Consider the following 21848-nt stretch of genomic DNA (forward strand, 5'->3'; position numbering starts at 1 on the left):
AAACGTGTGGTAAACCCACTGCGCTCAATCACTGAAAATATTCCTGGTTTCGATGTGTCGGTTTTGCCTGTTATGCTTTGTGCGACGATTCGTGCAACTCAAGCGGTTAAAATTTTGCGCGCATCTTTTGGCACTACATTTCACCTCAAGGTCTGAGGACAGAGGGTCGCGTGTTGAGTTTTTAATCGACCACGTGGCTCGCTCAATTCCCTTTGCGCATGGTATTTCTCTTGTACTCTCTCGTATATGAGCAAACTGTACCGGGTTGTCAGCATACATTTTATTATTTTGATGAGAAGTTTTATCACATAAATCTATCGTATGGGTTGGACATTGCATGGATTCCAATGAACAATGAAAAAATATTCAACTTTCACAAAGATTGAATGTCTGTGTGTTTCTCTCTCCTTTTTCAGAATGCTATCAGGAAACCAAAGCGAAAAAATGGCGGATGCATTGAAACTGACTTTGTTTCACAGCAAAATACAAGAGTTTATTTTTATCGCGATAACATATATGTTTTTATGTACTAATCGCATCTAAACTAAATTATTTAGACTTTGTCACGGTAGATTTATGATACAACGCTTCGAAGCCGAGATATTCGATGAACAAGTAGAGGTATGCATTTCCGAGCGTTCCAATTTTCAGCAGTTCTTCAGTCAGAAAAAATACAACACGACCGCTAAACTCAATGAATCATTCTGAAAATTTCACAGAATATTCTCAACTAAATTTCGAAGACATTGTCAGGTGGGTTTTTCTATATTCTGCACCGTTTCCAAGAAAATTTAATTTGAAACGGGAAAATAGCAAAAAACCTACCACTTTACGGTACTGTCCTCAGCTCTTAAGGCATTTTTCCAAATTTATATAAAAAAAGTAACAAAGGTTTCTTATCTACTATTAATTATTTCTACGATTTGGTCTCAATTTGTGTTTTATTTGTTTCCTGGATATAATTAGATAATTTTTTTTAGCAGTTTTTGTTGTTAAAGCACATCATTTTATTAACGGGATTATTTTTGGCATAATTTGTGGCTTATTTTTTTCCGAGAATATTTGACGACTTCTAAGAGGCGGCTAGGAGTTTAAAATGTTAGTTGTGAAAGCAATAATTCAGTACTTGTTAAGAAACAATGTCGTTGATAAAATAGAGCATTGTAGCTTTGCGGCGTTAATTGTAGGAATAATATGTCAATTTCTCATTTCTATTAAAAAAGAAGTATCTATGATTATCTTTACAACACAACTTTGGATTGAATCCATTAGCAAGCCACCGTTTCGCTCGAAATTTAAGTTTCCCGTATACGCATGAGTATTCAAGTAATGCTTTCGAATCAAGTTAAATGTGGCAAATCCATCAACAAATCACCGAACGCTACTGAAATACCGGTACGAAAAATCTATCGCCGATAGTTCTAAATTGGCCTACTAGTTACTGGAGAATCTAAAGCTGATCGGTATCCAATATACTCAAGCGAACACGTTATGCAGCAGTCGGCGAATGGATGTAACTCTGTTTTGTCACCCATTCACTCTTTTTACGCGGAGGATACGTACTGCGTAACAAAAACCGCGTAACTTCGAAAATACGCTTTAAAAAAACTCGAAACTGAAGGAAAAAAAAATTGTTGACCCCCAATATGTTATCTTAGAAATGCATGAAACGTCCAGATCTGGTGTAATCTCAAAAAATTTTTTTGTTTACATCGTCTTTGGGACCTAGAAATTTGAGACTGCGTAACTTAGGAAATCCGCGTTAAAAAAACCGCAATATGGAAGAAAATTTTTGTTTGATGCCGAATGTCTTAGAAATGCATGAAACGTTGAGATCTGGTGTAATCTGTACATATTTTTTGTGTAAAAACATTGACTTAAAAAAAAATTCGAGATAACACCAGATCTCGAAGTTTCATGCATTTCTAAGACAAAACAAGAAAACCGCGTAACTTGGGAAATTCGCGCAAAAAAAACCGGGTAGAAAAGACCCCAGCCATTTCTATTCCTCAATTTTTAGTTTTCACTTACAATGAACTGTTACATCTGATATCAGTGCACAACTAGTAAAGTTTGTCATGAGACGCCACTGCCTAAATTTCTTTATTCTAGCAATAGAAATGGTTGGCCACACTGAAGACGTGTGGCATTGCACGTAGTGTAGAACATATCGAAGGCGCGATTCGAAAACGTTTTCGAACGTATAATATTTTGTCCTGGTAATATTCACTTACATTCACATTTCCAATTTCTACACTGAAAAACGTCAATTGATTCCTCCACTAGTTTTTCTGACTCGAGAAGAAATCTTTGAAATTGAGATAAAAAAACCCTTCTTAATCCACCTAGTGGTGTGATAATGCCTTTCTCTTCTTTCATAACAGTCTCATGAAAATATGTTTCATACTTTTATTAAATAAATTTGGATACTAATTTTGACACCAATAGATTCAGATTGATTCGAGTAGTTCACAAAAGCATGCTTAAGTGTTTATGTCACACAGTCAGCATCATTTTTCCAAACTAGTGCTTGACATTTGCGTTGCCTATTTGTATGAGAACAGTGATGCTAATCTAAAAAAAGCCTTCTTAGTCCACTTAGTGGAATTTTCATATATCTTGAAAAATCACCATAGGGGGGAGTACATGAAATTTTCGAAATCGAAAAAAAATTTTTGATGCCAAAAGGCTTAGAATTGCATGAAACGTCGAGATTTAGTGTCATCTCGAAAAAATTTTTTTTTGAAAAAATCGACTTTTTGGGACTTAGAAAAAATACGAAAATTTTTCAAAGTCCCAGAAAGTTGATTTTTTCAAAAAATTTTTTTTTCGAGATGACACTAAATTTCGATGTTTTATGCAGTTTTAAGAGTTTTGGCATCAAAAAAAATTTTCGATTTTGGAAATTTCATGTACTCCCCCTATGGTGCTTTTTCAAGATCGAAAATTGCCAAACCTTTACCACCGGGCAGCACCCCTTAAGCATGTCCGATTTAGGTCAAATTTTGCATGAAGGCTTTTTTCGAGGTGCTTAAACTTTTGAGCACTAGAACTTTACGGAAATAGAGTTGATCCCAAAATTTTGGCACCCTTATATATATATAAGAGCGGTAAAAATCAACGTGTTTTGTCGGTTACGTCACTTATACCATCATATATCTGGAACCAAAAGTCACAACCATTTGATCTTCGAACTTGATCAACGGCCCGACAGTAGCTTTCAAACGAGCCCAAGTTTGTTAAAATCGGTTGAGCCATCTCTGAGAAAATTGAGCGCGTTCAAATACAACGCTTTTTGTCGGTTACGTCACTTATACAATCATATCTCCGGAACCAAAACTCACAGCCATTTGATCTTCGAACTTGATCAATGGTCCGACAGTAGCTTTCAAACGAGCCCAAGTTTGTTAAAATCGGTTCAGCCATCTCTGAGAAAATTGAGCGCGTTCAAATAGCACGATTTTTGTCGGTTACGTCACTTATACAATCATATCTCCGGAACCAAAAGTCACAGCCATTTGACCTTCGAACTTGATCAATGGTCCGACAGTAGCTTTCAAACGAGCCCAAGTTTGTTAAAATCGATTCAGCCATCTCTGAGAAAATTGAGCGCGTTCAAATATCTTCGAAAAGTGCACATACATACACACACACACACACACATACACACACAGACATTTTCCGATCTCGTCGAGCTGAGTCGAATGGTATATAACACTATGGGTCTCCGAGGCTCCGTTCGAAAGTCGGTTTTTCCAGCAATTCTAATACCTTTCTATAGAGAAAGGCAAAAAACAAAATAGTGTGCATCTGGAAAAGCTATCCCAATATCAATTTGCGCTAGGTGGCAGAAGCAAAGTAAGTTGCGGTTTTGATTCTACGCGCTACAAGTTACACATATGTGTGTGTGTTCGTTTTAATTCCTCCAGTGTCGCTATAACATGTAGGTACTATACGGGCAGCTTTCCGCCCAAGTTGTTTGAAGTTACGTTTCTACGTCAACACTTCTGTTGATTGATACAAGCTAGAACCAATTTGGTCTTGTTTCCTCCCACCACTAACGACAACCGACGACTGCACGGGTGACGTGCAGAGTCCCATCCGGATTCAAAACAACGTCATGAATAGTTTGCTTCGTGGTGTAGAATATAGCCCCAGCTGCAGCTTGGAGATCAAATGCAATTCTGCAACATTAGCTTTCTCTCCGAGATTGCTTTGTTCTTCGTACGCTTGTTTCACAGCAGCACACTTAAGTGAGTGAATGGAATTAAAAGCGTATCAATTTTCATCACTTGATATTTTAAAATATTATTGATGTTGGCTTCGGATAAACTTTGTTTGTTGGCTGCAGTCCCACTATCGGAAGCACACCCACAACTACCAATACAACGAGGGCATGAGCAATTTGATCGTTAGTAGGAACGATCTGCCACATTTTCCGATAGCTATTTTCTCACAAGTGTAACGAGGTTCGTTCTCTACGTAATACATGTTCGATGACCCGGCGGATGTAAAGAGCAATCTTGTTATCGACATATATTATTCTTCTCTTTGTACGTCGAGATTCTCAATGCACTAGTGAAGATTTTAATCTCAAAATGAAAACTAGCTTTTGCTTGTCTATGATACTTCGTTTGGTTGCTGATTGAAACAGATTTCAGCTACTTGTTGATGTGTGCTTTGATTTGTTACACAATCAAACGTCATCAGTTAGCTTTGAATTTACTTTCGCGTCCTTGCAATCAAGATGCATGCTATCCGTTTGATGTCTGTCAAACCACAAACATCAATTCTCGTATCCACAAATCCACCCGCAAAATCGCAAGTACATTGATTTTAAACCGCTTTGAGTTGTTAAAAATCGACATCTAATCGCTGGGTGAACCAACTGCATTGCAGTAATAGCTTGATTATAACGCGGATACTATTAGTGGCAGTGGTGCTAGATGACGAGATTTACCACTCCAGAAGCCACATAAGCAGCTTGTCATTCAACCACATTACCGTCAGCTAACGTAATTAAGTGCTTTTCTTCAGTCAGGCGGTATTTTGATCCGTGCGTGAGTAGATCTCAAAATTCTCGTTTAATTAAATTGGCCTTCTATCGTCGTTTACCCGTTCAGACACGGATTTGACCCCCCACCTTCCTTCCGTGTGTGTGTGTGACATTATGAAAGAGCCAGTCAAGCTGTCCAGTAAGCCACCACAAGTCGCCTAGGAACAGCAGCTGGTTGGTACACCCCGCATCGCATCGAGTATGTTACTATGTATGTAGGCAAGGAATCGGATTTACTGAGAAGTACGCTTACTTTCGCTTCGGTCGGATTTGGATCCCAACTATGGCCCAGAATGAATGGTCAGTTCCAGCCATCCAATCTCCAGTCTCGTTCGCTTCCGAAAGGGGATTTGTGCGGAGTGGAGGAATTGTACATATATGGAAAGCAATCAATGTAAATCCCTAATTAAACATATGGCTACACTGTTTATTGTTGGCTAATCCTTGCACGGCTCGGTCAATGGAATGGCCACGTTTCTATGCAACTCGCTTGGTATATAAAGTTTATTGATTTTCAGTGCATTAGTGGGAATCGGGAAATGTTGTTCCGGGCTATTCCAGCCAGCTACGCCGCACTAAGCGGCGTGTCTGCCTTTATCCCCGTGGATGTATGCTTATGGTTTTACTTGGTCAGGATAAATGGATCATAACGCGGATTCTGTTGCGGTCTGTGGTGGTTCGAACATCCGAGTCATTTGAAGTGAAATAATTTAAATGGAATACACGGTCGGTCGAAGTGCATTTCAGGTTCGGAATGTTTGTCGAGCAACAATGCCGTGGTCATCGAACTGATTGGAATTTTATAGCTCAACGCCATCGTCGTTACAAGAGTGATTCTCCAGTGCTAATGATTTAGTGTAACACTTACCAACACCTGCGCTATTGTATGTGGCCCTTCCGAACGGAATAGGGGGCAGCTGACTGGGAAATTCAGAAATTTGGTTTAACAGGAAAAGCTCGAAAAAATCGGATGTTTTAGTGGAAAACCCGATAGAAAATATTACTGGTCCAAAGCTTAAATTTTTCGTCCAATGGAGAATTGGACAAACGTTCTATGTAACATGCAATGTTTTTTATAAGCGTAAGATTGGTTACTCGTTTTTCCTTATCACACTCCCTGGTTGGTACTGGATTTGTGTTTGCCTGGCATGAACGATATAAGACTTCATTCTTAGTAGGATAAGAATGATAGTGGCTTTTTTAAGAGCTTGTTGATTTGAAATTTAAACAAAACGCTGCCAACTATTTGCGAAGTGTGCAGAGGAAATTAAAATCTAACCCAAAGTCGTTCTGGAAGCACGTTTATGAGCAAAGGAAAGGGAACTTTCTTCGTTTATGTACTACAAAGATCAACCGACTTCTAGTTTGCAAGAAATCTGCGACATGTTTATGAAGAAATTCTCTGAGGTTTTTTCTAGAGATATTTTAACAGCGGATCAAATCTCCCAGGCAGCACGGAACGTTCCTGTTTTGAGTCAATCGTTGAATATCATTAATATTGATAGTAGCTCTGTACAAAAGGCTATTGCTAAAATGAAGTCTTCATATTCTCCTGGACCCGATGGCATACCCGCTGTCGTCTTGAAGCAATGTTCCAGTGGTATTGCAACACCCTTATGTCAACTGTTTCAACAGTCACTCACGACTGAAGTTTTTTCTGTTGTCTGGAAATCTTCTTATATGTTTCCAGTGCACAAAAAAGGAGACAGGAAGAATATCGACAACTATAGCAGGATTACCTTATTAAGTGCAATTCCTAAGTCGTTCGAACTGGTCGTTCTGGAACCCATTTTTAATCAGTGTAAGCAGAACATCGTAGAAACTCAGCACGGATGCACGCCGAAACGCTCCACCTCTACAAATATATTAAGCTTTACGACGTTGGTAACAGATGCTATGTCAAATGGTCTTCAAACAGACGTTTTCTATACGGACGGATCTCTTCGCTGCTTTTGATAAAATAAATCACGCTATTACTATCGCCAAACTGGACCGATTGGGCTTCGGTTCTTGTATTCTTCAGTGGACTGAATCGTATATCTGCAATCAACGGTTTGCGGTTAAGATCGATGATTTTTTTGCTTTTACTGGTATTCCACAAGGCGGTCATCTCGGACCACAAATTTTCCTCCTGTGTTTCAACGACGTGAACTTTTTACTGAGAGTTCCACGATTATCATTTGCCGACGACCTTAAGTTATTTAAAATTATTAAGACAACAGAGGAAGGCGTTTCCCTCCAGAGTCAACTCGAATTTTTTTCGGAGCGGTGCGAGATTAAGTACTGTTTGTAGTCTCTCTACTGCTCGCTTGTACGTTCAACGCTCGAATATTGTTCGGCGCTATGGAACCCGGTTTACCACAATGGAAATCTCAGAATCGAATCAATACAGCGCAGATTTGTTCGTTTCGCTCTTCGCCAGTTACCATGGAATAACCCTCATCAGTTGCCGAGTTATGAAAGCCAGGCGAGGACTGCTTATTGGACTCGATACACTGAAAGTGCGACGTAATCTGTCCCGTGCATTGCTAATCGCCGACGTTTTTTTGAACAATGTCGTTTGTTCAGCACTTCAGCATTGGTAGTTCTTGAACGGCGTGTGGATTACTTTTGCTTCAAATATGGTGTTTTGGCTTGTTGACGTATCCATTCAACCACAAATGCATCTCATTACTGATTGAACACTGATTTTGAAATTAAATTTCCACGGTTTGGAAGCGTTGTTTTGGAGTTAACCTATTCACGTTGATTTGCCAAACAATACTGAGTAGATACGTCACTTTCAGACAATAGAGTAATCCCTATTGAAAAAAATAGCACCATATACGAACGAACACACTGTAGTGATGGGCTATTCGTTCGTGAACGGTTCAAAAGAACTAGTTCTTTTGAAAGAATGAATGTTCAATAATTCTTTTTTTTTTTAAACGGTCGTTCTTCAGTTCAAAGTCGTGGACCTATTTTTTCTCGCGCAATCCTGTTTGATTCTACGAAACCTCAGTTCTAATTGAGATCTCAGTTAGTCATTCAACAGGCAAATTAGCTATGAAAAGAACGAACGAACGAACGGCTCTCGAGAACTAGTTCTTTTAATAGAACTCTGCATCACTGAACGGTTTTTTGAAATGAACTGTTTTGCCCATCTCTAGAACACTGTGATAGAGGAAAGAAAGAACAAATAAAAACAAAACAAGTTCGGTAGAAATCAGAGTGAGAGAAGCGAAACAAAGCTGAGGATGTCAGTGTTTATTTACATTTATTTTGGAAAGAAGAAAATCCAACAATCGAATTTATTTAATATTAGTTCAGAGTACCGTTTTCTTCGATTTTCTCGACTCAACATCCAATACATCGTTCTTAAAAAAGCTGTAGTTTGCTTCTTATGTTTTTGACAGAGTTTCCTATATTGATACTAAGAAGAAAAAAACCTGTTTTCATCCACCTAGTGGTACTTCCGGGACCGGAAGTCTTACCCGGATGAAATTTTTGTGGTGTCATATGAGGTTATAAGACCTTTCATTTCAACCTAAGCTTGTGAAAATTGGATGAGCGGTACCTAATAAAATCAAGTACACTTGTCTGTTTCATTTTGCACATTTTACGCCGTAACTCCCGAACCGGAAGTCGAATACAGACGAAATTGAACTACAAGGCCTTCAATTTGAATCTAAGTTGAATAAAGACGGTTAAGCGGTCTCTGAGCAAATCGAGTGCACTTTTTCTTCATTTATGGCACATTTTACCAAATTACTCCCGAACCGGAAGCTCGATACGGATAAAATTCAATAGTAGCATATGCGACCAAGAGACCTTTCATTTGAATCTAATTTTGTGAAGATCGGTCCAGCCATCTTCGAGAAAATCGAGTGCACATTTTTGTTACATACAAACATAAATACACACGTACAGACACACTCACACACCTCCTCATCTTTGTACCAATCTTTGATATTAAAACTAACATGATAAGTGACTAAGAAACAATCGTCGTGCAGGGTCGTTCCATGGTAGATTGCGTAGAGCAAACCGAACAAATTTTCGCTGGATAGCTTCAACGCGCCCATCGTCGATTTGATAGTAAGGTGACCAAATAATAGCGCTATATTCAAGCGTCGAACGGACTAGTGTACATTATAATGCCTTTAGGCAGTGTACATTGACAAAGTTTTTGGTTAAGCGATAAATAAATCCTAGAGGCTTGGATGCCTTGGAAATTATACAATCAATGTGGTTTTTGAAGGTTAACTTGGCTTCAAGAATAATTCCTAGGTCCTTTACAAACGATTCGCGTTTCAGCACTTTTCCCGTAATGTTGTACTCGTATCTCATGAACGAGTGTTTGCGAGAGAAGGAAACAACAGAGCATTTTGAGGCGTTTAATGCTGTTCGGTTGATTTGACACCAATTGGCGAATGAATCAAGCTGGTGATATAGCTTGAAATCATCAGCAAAGGACAGCTTACAGCATTTCAGCAAAAAATTGAGATCATTAAGGTATAGTGAAAATATAAATGGTCCCAAATGACTGCCCTGAGGTACTCGAGAGCTAACGGCGAAGGGTGTCGTCGAGCAGTTTCCAATTTTTACAGACAATTTTGCGGCCAGTTAAATATGAATGGAGCCAGTTCAGTAAGGATTCATTGAAACCAAGCCTGTCGAGCTTAGCTACTGTTATTTGATGATTTATCTTTTTTTCCATAAACACGTTTATTTCATAGGCAATATACATAAGTTTTTCTTCGCCGTGGCATCCACAATACATTCAACTTAATACATTTCGAATATCATATTAGTATATTTGTATTGATTAGTTATTCTAAACACTGTTTTCATCAAGCGATTTGCTATTATAAATTACATAAAATAAAATACATTCATTTTGTACATGATCTTATAACTATTTCAAGTTTGTTTGTATCAGTACATCACTTTTATTAAATATAAGATAGCTGGCTATTGGTTGAACTCAAGGAAGAGGAAACAGTCTAACATAAAATAAAATTTAAATTGGAACTCCAATGGACTTAATGAAATGATAAAGAAGTTTCATGAAAGGAAGGTCACGACAAGCAAGAATGTCGCGAACTGGGACATTGGATTGTCTACCTTGGGTTCGCAAGGAATTTATTAGTTGAGATCACACATCACGAAACTCCACGCATGTCCAAACGACATGATCAATATCGCGATAACCTGCGCCACAAGCACAATGATTAGTCTCGGAAAGTCCAATTCGCAGGAGATGTGCATCTAACGTGTAGTGATTGGACATGAGTCTGGACATCACACGAATGAAATCCCTACTCATTCTCCAGTCCCCTGAACCATGCCTTTGTCGATATTTTAGGAATAATTGAGTGCATCCACCGACCCAGATCATCTTTATCCCAAGAAACTTGCCAGCTTGCAAGTGTTTTTTGGCGAGACGCGTTATAGAATTCGTTGAAAGCAATCGGTCTCTCATAAATTTCACCCTCAATAGCACCACGTTTGGCTAAAATATCGGCTCTTTCATTGCCTGGAATGTAGCAATGAGCCGGGACCCAAACTATTGTGATTTGATAGTTATTATTCAATATGTCGTTCAGACACTGTTTTATTTTGCCCAAGAAAAACGGTTCATTTTTGCTAGCAGCGTTTGAGAGAATGGCTTCAATTGCACTCAGGCTATCTGTGAAGGGAAAATAATGGTTTGGAGATAATGTGACTATTACACTCAAGCTATAATGAACTGCTGCTAACTTTGCTTTAGAAACAGATGCAGGTTCTTGAAGCCTAAATGAAGCCGAAACATTATTGTTGAATATACCAAACCCAGTAGCCTCTTCAATTCGTGATCCGTTCGTGTAAAATATTTTCTCAGAGTCAATATGCCTGAACATAGTTGTAAATATTTTTGGGATTTCCATCGAGCGTAGGTGTTCCCGGACCTACGCACTTCACGCTGCATGGATGTGTCGAAAAATAGAGTTGAGTCGGGGACATTTAGGAGGGTGTCACGGAAATGATGATTTATCTTGTTGAAGGCTGCGGAGGCTGTGTAGATTGCGTCAACTTGAAGACGTGCTTCAAGAGAACGGATGATAAACGATGTGTAGGAGAGTAAATTCGTTGAAGTTGTCACCGTCCAACAAACTAGCCACTCTTGACCCCCGCCGGGAGGCATAATTTTACTTAGTATTAAGCAATATATCTGTTGGATTTTTGTAATCTGTTGATATGAAAAAATGAGGAGGTTTTATGCCTGCTGGAGAGAGAGATTGCAACTTTAAGCTCCAGCAGGCTTTTCCCTGCTCACATATAAATAAATAAATAAATTCAGAGCGAATTTCCGAATTATGAAAAGAACGTATTCTTCACTACACTAGCGAAAATTTTTCACATCCGACTTTAAAAAAAAACATTTGATTTGGGTTTGTTCTAAAAACGGGGATTTTTTTCTCGCAAACCGGGAAAACCGGAAAATTGAAATCAGCTATTGAGCTACCATCCTGTGATCGTTACATCGACAAAAACTATTTCATTTTCATGAACATTTCCATGGGCAACAATCCCAAAAAGTTTGACGTCTTTCCATTCCGCTCGAAGCTTCCATCTACCATTAGCCCAATTAGTAGTTATCTGTAAATTTTCAATTCAAATCCCTTGTGAAAATTTTTACCCCATAAACGATCCATTCTCTCACATCTTAATTCGTCTGCCAATTTGTCGGACTCATTTCGCCATCGGAATGGTTTGCTCAACGACCGGCCAAAGACCGACGGAGCCCGGAGACCGAACCGTAAAACGTGAATATTATTTTCCTCTCCTTATCGGGTGGGGCTTTGTTTGAGCAACAAATTTGAAAATCGGTTGTGCCATCCCGAAGCTCGGTTGTTGTTATCCTAGTAATTTCATCCACATGCCAAATGAGCAAGATATGGGACTGGAAGTGCAGTTTACCAAGTATAATACTGAATAAATAGACGACGATTCCCAAGCGTCACCGGTGAGCTCGGCACAGATACAGGCATTGTGCCCCGGTTCGAAAACTGAATTGCTTCTCGCACCACCACTATCACTGTTAGAGGAGGTAAGAGTGAGGTGGTTGAGACGTAGTTTCCGAACCGTCGAGAGCGAGGAGTATAGAATTATTTTATTAAATTGATTTATTTGTCATTACAATTGTTACCACTACGTGATACAGGGAAAGAACCGAAATCACGATCTGATTTCACTGGGTATGTGGGGTCTAATCTGATACATTAATTTCCTATTATCCTGTATTCGGGTATTTGGTTTGGGAGGAACAGTTACTTGAGGTAATGCTAATGGTTCTGGCTATGACGTTTTGGGATGTTTTGTTATTATCTAGTTTGCATTTATCGCATTTATGACGGTGATAAGGATTCCATTGGAGGAAGTTAAAGCTTTTAGTTGGCACTTGCTACTATCAGAGAGATTCGACACGATAGCTGTTCTGTTCAAACAGTTTAATCAATATCTTGGGTCGAACTGACAAAACCGAGGATGGAGCCCTCGTATCCCATTATTGAATATGAACTAGCGACGAGTAACAATGGTGTTGCTCTGGGAAGGCACTGATAAGGGTTAACTTATTGATATTGGAGGACCATAAAAGCATCTCAGTACGAACATTCCGATTAGCAGCATTCGACGAGCTGATGTTCAGATGCAATTTGGCAAACAGTAAGATTGTAAAGCGCAGATTAGATTACTTATATCGGATGTTGACAATATCTCTTTGTTCGTGTTATAAATCACCGAACCAACTTCAGTTGGTTCTCTAAAAGCTGTGTGGTTTATTATTAACATCGTCAAGTCGCGCCACAACGCATAAATTCACGTATGACACTGAAATTGGTTGCCATACAGTTTTGTTAGAAGAGAACGGAAGAGCGAAAACTATGCGAGCATTCCAGCACGCAACCGCATCGACCTGCAAGCAGTGATGTTTGCTTTTACTAAAGGCTATTTTAGCTGAGGCATCAGTCATGAATGGTAACCAGCAGGCACACTTTGCTCGTACTGTGTCGAGTATTGTATGAAAATTGACACATTAGTTTGTGCGATTATTCCTTGATAGTCTTATCAGTGTTTTACGTCAACAACGTAAAATCTCTAACGCAACTAGACATTAATTCTTTTTTTAGAGTCAATCCAAAATGGCAAATTGTTGGATAAATATTCGCGAAAAAAAAACCGCTTCATAATTCACCTAGTGGGTTATAATTCCCGGGTTGGCGGTTCGATGCGTAGGGTGCGTGGGATCACAAGCCAGTTGCCGTATGTTCGAGTCCCGACCTGGAAGGATTCGTAGAGTCAGTAGGATCGTAACACCAGCCAGGTAATTGTTCTGTACACTATGGATTGGCAGTGAAGTCTGTTGAAACAGAAGGTCAAATTCCACAAAAAGAAGGTAATACCAATCTTTAGTCATTCAAACGGTCACATTTTCATATGAAATAATCTTTGATACGAATTTGGGTTAATTTTTGACTCAAATTCGATCAATTCGATTCTAATAGTTCACAAACGAGTGCTTCAACGCTTATGTCATATTTCCAGTAAATTTTACGATACCGAAAAGTCCTCTTCTCAGAAACTTGTGCGGATAGAAAGAAGTGCGATTTGTCGGTTACGTCACTTATACGACCATAGCTCTTTATGCGGTTTTTTTACATGGCTTTTTTAGGCGGATTTCCGAAGTGACGTAGCTTTTTACGCGGATTTCCGATGTTACGCGATTTTTTTTACGCGAATTGGAAATTTGCATTTGGCATCGAAAAAATCCGTACACCTTCAAAACTGGATCAATGACAAAATAGTCTTTTTCAAACGAGCCTGAGATTCTTAGAAACGATTAAGTCATCTCCGAGAAAGTTGAGAAAAACGGGGTGATTTGTCAGGTATGTCACTTCTACGATTATATCTCTGGAACCCGAAACGTGGGCTGTTTTAACCCAATTTCATATAATGAATAAATTGCTGAAATCGGTTGTTCGATTTCCGAAAAAAGCGAATGTAAAGTTCTGCTATTTAATGGCCGGAACCGAAAGTATTTGTCATATGATAGTTGAACTTGATTCACAATCCAATATAAGCTTTCGAACGATCCTAAAATTGTTAAAAGCGATTCATGTATTTTCGAGAAAATTTAGCCTATAAAAAAAAGTACGATTTGTCGGTTACGTCGTTTCTACGATTAGATCTCCGCAGTGACGTCTCGTTCTCATGTGCACGTCGTGCACTGCACAACCGGTCAAATTGAAAGAATTAACTGCATCCCCATCCGGATTCAATTATTTTTTAGATTCTTCATTTATTCGACGAATGCAGGTCGAATGGTACCGAATATAAAATGATGAGAGATTTTGTCCAGAGCACAATATGCACAAATTCACCCTGAGCTTTTTGCGCTTGCTGGTCAAAGCTTAGATAAAGCTTGGATTTTTTTAATTCATCCATGTACATTCAACTAACAAAAAAATTTAAATGGACGTTTTTGGACGCCAACTGGTCACCGCAACAAAATTGAAAATATGACACACTATAAGATAAAGTAAAGTAATGATTTCATATCGGATTCGCTGTGATTCAACAAAAAAAAATCAAATACAGTGTCGATTGTAAGTTTCCGTACGTTTTCCTAGACAGTAATATCTAATCAATATGTAGAGGAGAATCTTAATTTAAGAAAATGGTATAGTTGAGCCTGCGGTAATACGAAGAGCAACTGGAATTCTAGAGAATTCTAGCCGGTATTTGAGCAAAACAAACTTTGTTTGTTTTTTGGAAAGTGTCGTCTCTCTACTAGAGAATATTTGAACGCTTTGTCACGACAGTGTATGGCTGGAAAAACTTATGCAAATGGCAGCCATTATAATCAATAAATGCACGATTCATTAGATAAAATGAAATAGTAATTACCAATGAAAATTCTATCTGAATACATATTAATTGTATTTCGGCACTTCGAACATAGTTCACCGACTGCAGCCCTCTCAGATGATGTTCGTTTTGACTCCGGAGTGAAGTGATGGATCCATGGTTCATTCATTGTCACATATCGACGCAGAAAATCTGCTTTATTACTTGTTAACATGGCCAAACACTGTTCTGAATCATCAACACGCTCGCTGGGACTCATAATATGCCCTCATAAAGTACGAGCGGCGAACAACAAATACGGGTTAAAATTGGGTTAAATAAAAGCAGTGGCGTCTCGTCCTCATGTGCATCTCGTGCACTGCACAACCGGTCAAATTAAGTAAAATTGATTTTTAGATTATTAATTGATTCGATGAAAGCAGGTCGGATGGTACCGAATATAAAATTATGAGCCATTTTATCCACAGCAATTGCACAAAATTTCAAGTATCTCTTGTCACCAGTGTTGCTAAGCTCATGCAAATTGCACACATTCTGCTCTCTCATGTGCCACCTAAACATCAAAGACTCTCCTGTGAGCGTGCTCCATACACAGTTTTTTCGCATAAGTGTTCTACGGCATTCTTAACTGGTTAGATTCGATCAAACATTCTCCACCTCAGTCGTGCTCCTTTTGGCTCTCACTCACTCACTCGTGTACAGACAAGCATGCACACTCCTCCTGCACCCGTTACTCTTCCACTCTCGCACTCTTGCCGTTGCTTACTCTTTGATTATTACACACATGAAAACTCCTACTCGCTCTTTCGCTCCCACTCGCTCTTTCGCTCCCGCTCGAACTCTAAGTTCTATTGACATTGCTGCGTTTCATTCGTTATCGTTATTATAACGACAATAATAAAAATCTAATCACAAAGCATGTTTTATGCAACAGTTCAACCTTATTACCGCTATTTACTTGAATTTCGTACAGAGTTAACAGGAGTACAGGACTAGAGCGAACACAAACAATCGTTCAAACCAGCCCCTCACCGGAGGGCTGTTTCAAACACTGCGCAAAATCCTGAACTCCTGTTACTTCTATAAGTCAAATTCATACTAAATATTTAATTGGGTTTAATCCAATTAGACCATGAGAGTAAAACAATCCTGGAATTAAAACGAAGTGTTTCTCGGTAATCAATATTCAGAATGTTATTTTACTGTATTTGCATTGCATGCTGCTTTTGGATATTAGACTTTCGACATGTGAATATTATCATCTGCTAGTGAAAATCGTATCAGTCCTTTCTATTTCTTCGAGGAGCTGTGAAATACACCAGCAGCAGCACACTCCAGCGACTATCATGCTCGCATAAGCTTCGATTTGCCAAAAAAAACTACAGTGCGCAGCACACTGCCAGTACACTGGAAGAGTGCTCACACTCCATGTTTGTAGATGTGGACTCGCTCTTGGAGTGATTCCTAACATAATGTGAAAGATTGTGGGCTGACTCGCAGCAGTAACCCACTCGCAGTAAGTGTTTACTCCTGCTGACTCTTACTCATTGCACCCAAAAGAAAACACCACTCGTGTTCAAAATGTACCTTGTTGTGAGTCACTCATAAGCATACGCGAAGGAGTGCGAGTAAGACAGAATACGTCTCGCCATCGCTCGAAAATGTGCTGCGTGCACTGGGCCCTAGCTCTATTAGCAACACTGGTCACCGTGTTAGTGTTTTTTTTCTCATGCACATGAGTTACTGCACAGATTCAAGAAAAGAACGAATTACTCAGCTCAGCTCTAAGATTTGTTGTTCTCTCTGTCACGTTTAGCTCTGTGAGAACTTGTATGCATACCTTCAGGAGGGGCTTCAGTGGCTTATGCTTATGGCAGTTGAGAACAAATTAAGTTATTGATAGATTTGCTCGATGTGTAGAGATGCTTCTATTGTGTCGATGATACGACATAAGTTTAATAAAAAAATCCCATCCAAAAGTATATCAATATTTCATTGTATTGGAAAACACAAACGAATATTCATCTCGCCATCGCACAACCACAACCTGTAAATGTCGTCACGTGACGCCACTGAATAAAAGATATATAATAATAATAAGTCCCATATCAAATATGATAACACACAACGAAAGTATAGTGAATAATAGAAATAATTCTTTATGAAAACGCATGCGCTATCCAAAATAATAAACAATATGATCCATGAGAATATTTTTCCTCGTACATATTTAGGATCGAGATCCTTACCATTAATATAATTTCGTTAATGTTTCAATCCGAGTATGTTTATTGAAAAATTCTTCTATTTACGCGTGGCATATTTCGAAACGACACCCATACTAGTCTAAAAATGTGCTCCGCATGGATACTTTTATTTTTAAATTGCGAGCGAGCATTGCCCGTCATTGAATGTGTTAGTGATGACGCAACCTTTTTATTTGCGCTCGTTTGGGGCGTAGTTCGCACTGCGAATGGTTCACTAAACTGATTATTTTCAATTGCGATGTACATATTTCAACAGTTGCAAAATTCTTATGGCTCTTTTGTAAACATGTATAGCCCTTAAAAGCGCCGATTTTGTAGTTTTTTTGCGGTTAACCAGCAGCAAAGGTTGAATTCGGCTACCACAAAGTGCCGCACGATGTCCGTTTTCGACGCGGCGGGGTGTCGTACACACTTCTGAACGAAGTTACTTCACCGTTTTTGCCATTGCGGTTAGAAATCGTCTGATCTGAGCTGTAAAATTTTGTCTTCTGACTCATGGGTTACTATGATTGATGCTGCATAGGTAGTTTCAACAGTGCCCATGAAAAATCGGCAATTTTTGTCCATTATTTTTAAATACAAGCGTTATGTGACAGTTTTGAATGCGATCGTCAAACTTGGAATAACGGTGTTTTGAAGCACGATTCTCGCTAATTAATTCTAATTTTATTTAATCAGTTTCATGAAATAATTAATGTATTGAGTCTCGTGCAATCTTCGATTCTTAAAAAAAAAAAAAACAATATTAACCAATAGTATTTCGATGTCACCCAAACAACAGTTTCTGAATTCAAGCACAACATTTACAACACAATCTACTTCAACCGATTATTCATTCCTAATGCTAACCTGCGGTCGATGTGCGGCTTTATAATCCCATTTTTTTCCTCAAAATGTGACCTTAACTTTGTTTGTCTAAATTGCGTCCCGGTGTCGTCAGGCTAAATTTTTCGGTTCAACTCACTGTGCTGTGCGAATGTGAGAGCTTACCGGAGAGCGACCCGATGCTAATAGGTTTATGTTTCGAAGAACTGATGAGAAAATGTTTGCAAACGAGCGCTTCTATTAGTTTGACCTCACTACACTCAAAGCCACTTATGCCCGTTTGACATGTTCCGTTCGCAAATCCATAGACTTCGGTGCTCAACGGTATGGAGCCATAGAGAACGGACAATCCTAGTTATGTGTTTTAAATTTCATTACTATTTAATTGTTTCTAGCTTCGACCAATGACTTCACTAAATTGCTGCATGTTATTGTTTGTTCAGGTGATTAGTTTGCTTGCTTGGAAGGTAATAATGATGAACCCAAATCACGTGTTGTCTGGCCCTGCCGCCCCTAGGAGATTGTTAGGTATGTTCATTGATTACATAAACATATCCATTGTTGTAGGACCGGTGATTAGTCCTTGTTCAGAGCGCTATTAGAAGAAGGGAATAATAATGATTCACTACAAAGTGTGACTATAGGAGATGAAAGGAAGATATGGAAGATGACAACCAACATTATTCCAGTTATTATAAATTTTTGAACATGTTCCTATTGTAAGTAAATTTTTTTGGCATTCGAATTTAAATATAATTTCTGTCAGTTTGTTTTGAAATAAATCGAATCTATTGTTCTATGTGATCACGAACTCAACGCTGTATACTTTGATCCTGTAATCTTGCTTGGATAACAATTGATGTTTTCATCACATTATCAATAGCGTTCAATCAATACTAATCTGTTTATTTGCAATCCTTCTACATTATAATCGAAAACAAATTAACGGTACCTTAATTAGCTGCTGCGTTCAATATAATTAATCACGACATCGCTATTGACTGATGGCGTAAGTTCCAAGACTTGTTTTATTTCCAAAATGCATAATCATCAATGTCAATGTCATGTGTGAAGTGGTGATATCCAATTTCATCAACCGTAAACTGATATTTCCAATAAGTGGAAAAAAGTTTAATTGAATTTTATTCAACGCTTCTTTCTGCTTCAAAATTTTCTCCTCCGCCTAACGAAACAAAACATCTTCCGGCTATTCATGGTGTGCATTAAACTGTAAACACATTCTATTCTTCCTCCTGTGCGCTTCCAAGCAACTTGGTTTCATTGTTCAATTGACTGAATTATTTAATAGCATGCTAGTTTGCACTGATACCACATTCGAATCACAAACAAACAGAATCGTTTTGTGAACTGTTAGTTGTTGGTGTGACTGATAAATTGTTATACTTTTTGGTTTGTGTTTTGTTTCTTTAACGAGAACGAGATTCGAACTAAGGGTAGAAATCCATAGTTTTTTTTTTCATACAAGGAGGAATTTGAATTCAAGCTAGTGAAATTCGCTTCAACCGTATATGAGAAAATGAAGTGAGCTCAATTTTAAAGATAGAACCAGAAGTCGGACTTGATTAAAATTTATCAACATTTTTATTGTAATAGTCAAATTTTTTACTATGAAAACCTGATATGAGTTTATTTGGTCATAGACTATCATGGTCTTTAAACTTATTAAATTTATTAGCCAATTCAAGTAATTCACTACTCTTCACTTGGTTAGCTACTTATGGAAAAATACTTGAGTTTGACATTTTTACATTAAGCACTCTACATCCGGAACCGGAAGTTGGACCTGAATAAAAATCGAGATATTCTTATTGCAAAGGTTAAAGGTTCTAATACTGTCTTTATATGAAATCCCAGGCGATATGGGATAATTATGTCTAGAACGGCCTCACCCTGTAGCTCCGGAACTTTTACCTCGAATTTAAGCTTACGAAAATCGGTTCATTATCTTTTGAAAAAAGCTGGCCACATTGCTTTCATATTTTTGGTGCATATAATCCTGTAATTCTTGAACCGTTTGTCGGGTCCAAATGTAACTCAGGAACTTTGTATGGGACGCTAAGATCTTCCATTTGAATCTGAGTGGATGAAAATCCTTTCGGCTTGAGGGTCGGGAGCCTTTTGAGTTGAAAGAGCCAAAAACACTATTTACAAAACTTCAAACTTTTTAAAGAGCCACAAAATGTTTTTTTAACAACATTTAATAGTTAATGATTTGTATTTTAACTTGATTAAGCCGAAAAGGTGAGTTGGCATCACTGGGAGTGCGAGTGTTTTTATTTTATTCTTTCAGTGGTCGTGTTTGCATCTCGCGTTGCTGACAGCAGAGCGAGCAGGAGAAAAGGGATACTGGTGAGATCGTTCCTTGCAGATATTTTATATTTCTCTTTCTTATTATATTTCTCCTTAGTACCGAACATCAGGTTTTGTTGAGATCATATTGTTTACCAAAACATATCCGGATCTCTTTCCCTCCCTACTAACAAATCTCCTATCCCGGTTCATTATACATTTCCACTTATTCGGTCAATCACGAAGTGCAACTACGGGCGATCTACTTCAGCTCAGCTGTACTTTAACTTGGTTAAGTCGTAGAGCCGTCTTGAGCTAGTTTTAAATTTTATCAATGTCTAACGAGAAAAAGAGATTTTAAAAATGACAGGGGAAATCGTTTTGCCAATTAAACTACCCTGCATATGAAAACACATGAAGAGACAGCCAGAAACAAAGACAATACAGTGTAGTGAACGAAGGAGTGTACGAAATGGGCCAATACGATTGAACAAAGCCTGGTACTTGGTCAAATTCAATTTGTATTTGTTTTAAGCGCTGCAAGGCAAATTGAAATCTTGCTTTGGGATCGAATGCATATTGACGTTATTGATGTAAGTGAGATTCAATTCAACAAGGCGTTTAACTCTGTGTACATTATGTTCAAACGTGAAAGAGATCCAATTGCATTCGCTTCAGTTAACAAGGACGAGCAATTCCATCTTACATAATTTGTGGTCAAGGAGGAATACATCCGTGTAAAACGCTGATTACCTATAAAAATCAGCTGATTACATGTCAGTTTTGTGAACAACCTGCACATCTTCAACCAAGGACGAAGTGAACCGTTCAACAACGGAAACTAGTGAGCGCAGTACTCCTGTTCCACCATCAAACCAACCAGCAACCGCAATCAATGTACAACAAGGCGCATCTACAGCAACTAGTAACGCGCGTCCAAAACTACGAATTATAAAGAAAACCGAAGAGAAAACGGAAACCAACAACAATACCACCGATGCGGCAATGGATGACGAGACGATCCACGAACAAAGTGTCCCTCAATTATCGCAGGATAGAAATGGATGCTCCTCTCCTCCTAGAAAAAGGGTGACAACGGGTTCTAATAATAAAAAAATTATTTTAGCTTATAAAAACATTGCTCAATCGGCGTATATTGGCCTCAATAAAAATTTTTATTTGAAAAAACGATCCAGTTAAAAATGAAGAATAATTTTCGGAACGAGTTTTCGAAAGATGTTTGAGCTTACCTCGATGTGATAATAATTTTGTGTGACAATTTTCTACATTGACAGTTTGTCACATAAGAGCGTGGTCACTGTTGTGAGATAATGAAAAGACTCAACATGAACATACTTTTAAATGTTGTTTTATTAGATCAAAAACTTGCATACAAACACATTAATGGTAAGTCCAATCCCCTTCAGCGTTAATAATGGCTTGACACCTACGAGGCATACTTTGAGCGAGACTTTGTGCGTATTATTCTGAAAACGACC

The 21848-nt window shown here is 38.4% G+C and overlaps 1 protein-coding gene across 4 annotated transcripts in view; it reads left to right on the forward strand.

Moving 5' to 3' along the window:
• Positions 1–21848, forward strand: part of LOC131434780 (protein ECT2) — a 136445-nt gene that overhangs the window by 41210 nt on the left and 73387 nt on the right. Inside the window, exon 2 of one of the 4 annotated variants that reach the window (XM_058601916.1) lies at positions 417–621. The exons of the other annotated variants lie outside the window; for them this stretch is intronic. The gene's annotated coding sequence lies outside the window, so the exon portion shown is untranslated. The remainder of the gene's footprint in view (positions 1–416; positions 622–21848) is intronic. 4 annotated transcript variants of the gene reach the window in all.

Source organism: Malaya genurostris, chromosome 3 (assembly GCF_030247185.1).
Source record: "Malaya genurostris strain Urasoe2022 chromosome 3, Malgen_1.1, whole genome shotgun sequence".
NCBI classification, from domain to species: domain Eukaryota; kingdom Metazoa; phylum Arthropoda; class Insecta; order Diptera; family Culicidae; genus Malaya; species Malaya genurostris.